This window comes from Carya illinoinensis, chromosome 8, assembly GCF_018687715.1.
Source record: "Carya illinoinensis cultivar Pawnee chromosome 8, C.illinoinensisPawnee_v1, whole genome shotgun sequence".
Classification (NCBI taxonomy): domain Eukaryota; kingdom Viridiplantae; phylum Streptophyta; class Magnoliopsida; order Fagales; family Juglandaceae; genus Carya; species Carya illinoinensis.
The window spans coordinates 15,530,138-15,534,302 of record NC_056759.1 but is presented as its reverse complement, the minus strand read 5'-3'; the positions used below and the strand labels follow the sequence as shown (position 1 = coordinate 15,534,302).

At 32.8% G+C, this 4,165-nt stretch overlaps 1 long non-coding RNA gene across 1 annotated transcript; it reads right to left on the bottom strand.

Annotated features, from left to right (window-relative positions):
* Positions 1–758: 758 nt before the first annotated feature.
* On the bottom strand, positions 759–1,474 carry LOC122274164. Its single transcript, XR_006228238.1, has 2 exons — positions 1,190–1,474; positions 759–1,022 (listed from the first exon to the last, which is right to left on the bottom strand). It is a non-coding gene; the product is annotated as an uncharacterized LOC122274164 (long non-coding RNA).
* Between the last annotated feature and the right edge of the window lie 2,691 nt (positions 1,475–4,165).

The following is a 4,165-nucleotide window of genomic DNA, read 5'->3' as shown; positions in this document are numbered from 1 at the left end:
GATCATGAAAAAGTTCAAGATTTTCTCAACCTCGATCGCCATCACATATTCCAACGTGGTATTGATTTCCCTTCACTAATTCGTCGTTGCCTTCCAGAAACGAAAAAAACTAGAAAGAAGGATAATTTAAAACAAAACGAAACAAAAGGTCCAAAGGAAGGTTTGAAAAGACCCTGGACAAGAAAATAGGTAAAATAGGGCCGAAAGTGGTTAGAAGGTCTGAAAAAAGAGGTGGATGCTTCCTACTGAGTACCATTAATTCATATTAATTAGTTTATAACTAGGTCGTGGATTACCAAAACCACCCACTCTCCGAGCCCAAAAACCAACAAACAAAAATTAGCATTGCTCAAGTTACTTGTATTTTGGAGAAGTGCTTGGGCAAGAAAAAGATGTTACCAAGATGAACTTATAATGAATTGACGTGATTTAATATAAGACAATATCTCTATTTTATAATAAAACAATTCATTTTTTGTTTATTTTTGTAAAAATATTTATGTGTAGACCAACTATTCTATTTTCGAAAATGTAAAGTAAAATTGTACATCATTTTATTTTTCTTTTAAATAATAATCAGCAAGACCAACTTAAATTACATATATGGCTGAAACTTACACTAACTCCATAAGCCAAAAAAGGATCATGAAGGAAATAAAGCTATATTGCCGAGGAAACGTACTACTCTTAGTTGTCAGCAACTGATCTGTGCATGATGATGAAGTCTAGGAGGAAAGTATATACGTAGGAAGACAACGTGTTCGGATCACCCGTAAGTATAATGTAGCATATATTTATGTACACATGCATGAAGTATTAATCTATCTCGTACATGATCGACCTGTTTTACATATGGTTTGCTGGATTATGCCAAGATCAGAGACCTAAACATCATGTGATCAGGCTATATATTGATCATGCCATAGAAGGTGTTCGTGACTCCACCAGTATTGACCATAAAACCTGCACATCTTCGCATGGGCAGGACATCACGTCCTTGTACAATATATAAATTCCATTCCCTGAAAATGAACACAGACTAAGAAGAAAAAGAGAAGAGAGAGATCGGGTTGTAGCTTTATAGCATGGGAGAGGGGGAGTTGGAATGAGATGCTTCAATCGAACTAGAAAACAAGAGAAATATATCATGAATTAGAGAGGACAGATTAAGAGCAGAGGAACTACTAACTCTTTCTATGGCTGGAGTGCAGACGATCCCAGATTTTCTTCAATGGGGAGAGGAGGGACTTGAACCACCCCATTTGTTGAAGTACTGAGATTTGGTTCAGGCCGGGGTTGGTAAAAAAGGTTGGAAAGAAATAGAGGAGATTTAAGAGAAACCGTAGGGATTGCTTGAAATAGGGTACTGGCTTGTGTCGCACTATTCCTCCATGTATCTTACCAATATCACCTTTCAGCTAGCTAGAGGCAATCATGCAGGACATAAAATTACAATCCCACTTGGTGTTATGTCTTTGTCATTACCCTCTTCCCTAATGGAAGGATCAAAAGCAAAAAACCTTTCCATTAAACTTGATCTCTTCACCATTCAAATAAAGTCTATTTTCTCTAATATTTTTATATAACAAAGAAAAAATCAGTACCTTGTGCCTCAAGCCACATTATTCTCTGTGTACTAACCTATATGCATGGAGTTTGCTATCCACCATGCAAGCCATTTATGGGGTTCTTATTTTCTGATCTTTTGGTCATCTTCTTGAGTGAAAAAGTAGATAATTAAGTCTTTACTGAAAAGTTATTGTTCGATCTTACAAGTAAATTGACATTAATTAATTTCTCTCACTAAGGAAGCTTATTATAACGATATAATATACATATATATGTCTTGTACGTGTCTACCTACGCTAGCTAGCTAAGATTGAAACCGTGCTGCATCTCGATCGCTTGAGAGAGTGTGCATGGCAGCAATTCATCACTGTGACATTATATGCAATACTTTTAATTTTGCGTTTCTAGATGATTATTACGGTTACTTTTACACGTTATGTATGGGTCGGTAATCAAAAAGTTTTTCTGGTATTTATTTTTTACGCTGGTAAACTAAAATATCGAAGTCGAGTTTCGCTTTTTCCGACTCCCAACACCAATTAAATTGATCTTGAAATCCGATACCCATACTCCGCCTCCGAATGAAGTCGGATTGAACTTCGAGTTTGGGCTTCGAAATTGGACCATACATGTTTTGGACTCGTTTTAATGGATTCTGTTTTAAATTATGATCTAACCCATTTTTTAATCTCAAATTTTGGGCATATACAATGAGCTCATACAAAGTCCGTATTTTGGTCCGAACCATTGAGAATATCTTAAATATTTAAAAACCCACGTAGTTTTTAAACTCCTGCTTTTGGGCTCGTTCAATGGGCTCTATAAAGACCTTCCTTTGGACTAAGTGCTATCAAGATAGGAAACGAGATGAGTTTTGCAAAAATCATCTAGAACAGATTTCGGCTGCGAGTGAACATATGCTAGTCTCAAAATATATACCGTTTTTTTTTTTTTTTCGGTTACCATTTGTACCAAAATAGAAACTAAATATGTAGGATAAAAAATATAAAGAGTAATGCTATATATATATATATTTACAAATTTACCTTCAAAACTCATTTTGTTAATTTTATTTTAAAATTCAAATTTTAAATTTTAAATTTCATAATTTTTAGCTTATCAATAGTTGACACGTGGAGAAATAAGTTTTTTCTAAATTTTTCTTAAGTACAGTTAGCATTTTTCAAATACGAATCACCTGTCAAATTAACAATTGTTAGTATTGATTATTAATTTACTAATGTCTAATTACATGTTATTATATTAGACTATTTGTTTGGATTTGGATCTATGGTTTTGTCTTATTTTTTTTTTCCTAATCCCTGGCTTATTTGTCTTGATTTATTACCCCCATAAAAACATATGTAACGCCCCGTTCCCGTAAGGTTATGAATAAACTCAATCTCTAAAAAAATGGCCAGGAAAAACGATAGATATCAAATTCAACATCTTGGGAAACTAGTGTGCTACTAACCTTGACTTAAAAGTTTTTCTTTCTTGATGAATTGCCAAATATAAAAGATTCCATAAATAATTAAAATAAATAATTAATCATGAAACTTGTCATGTTATAAACTGACTAGGCCTCTATGTCGTCTCCCTTGCCAAGTCCCTACCAGTAGTTCCATCCTCATAAAAATCATCACGTGAAGTGGTTAAAACATTAAAAAAAAAAAAACAACAACAACAAACAAATAAGTCGAAGACTCAATAATAGCATATCATATTGTGAACTTAACTTATCTCAACATTAGGTGTAACTTATTAATCTTGTTTTTCACTTATTTAGTGGCCATCAAAACATATGTGCATCGGTTCAATTGTTATTGACCACGTCAATCATAATATAACATATGGTGAACTACACTTAGATCCATGGCACCACATAAATCATAACATAGTATATGGTGGTGAAGCACACTTAGGTTCATATTGACTCGGTCTCAAATGTGTTCTTTCTAATGTAGAAATGTTAAGTTGTATCAAGGATTAAGTCCAGAATCGTATTTCACTGAGACAAAGGATTATCAAAATATTTGTGAAATTTTGTTGTAAATAAAAATGTATTGACTATGAAAAATGAAAAATAAAATAGAATACAATGTGAGGAATCTTTTTATGCTTTTAATGGTTGTAAGGAAAAAAAAATTATGCAAATGCAAAACTAAACTTAAACTAAATCGAAATGATGAAATTCACTTTTAGTAACTTAACACGTGAAAATTCTTGAAGGTGAGTTAAGAAATAGTATGAATTTAATTAACCAAAATTAAGTCAGAGATGGAAAACAAAGTTTATGTCTAAAAGGCAAATTAGCAAACACTTGGGTTGAGACTCTCTTTGTTTCGGTTCCTAGATAATTTTCTCAATTAATAATCCAGTCAAGGTATTGATAAACAGAAGATAAAAAAAATGTGATGCTTAGGTTTTGCAATATTTCTCTAAGGGATTATCTACTTTACTAGCCAAACAAACATTAACAATCAACTGAGAGGAGCCTTGATAATTTTTAAAAACTTTTGTTGTGCCTTACGTCAACAACAAATCAAAAACAAGAGTTGCAATCTATTTTCAAATCAAATCTGACTAGTAACAT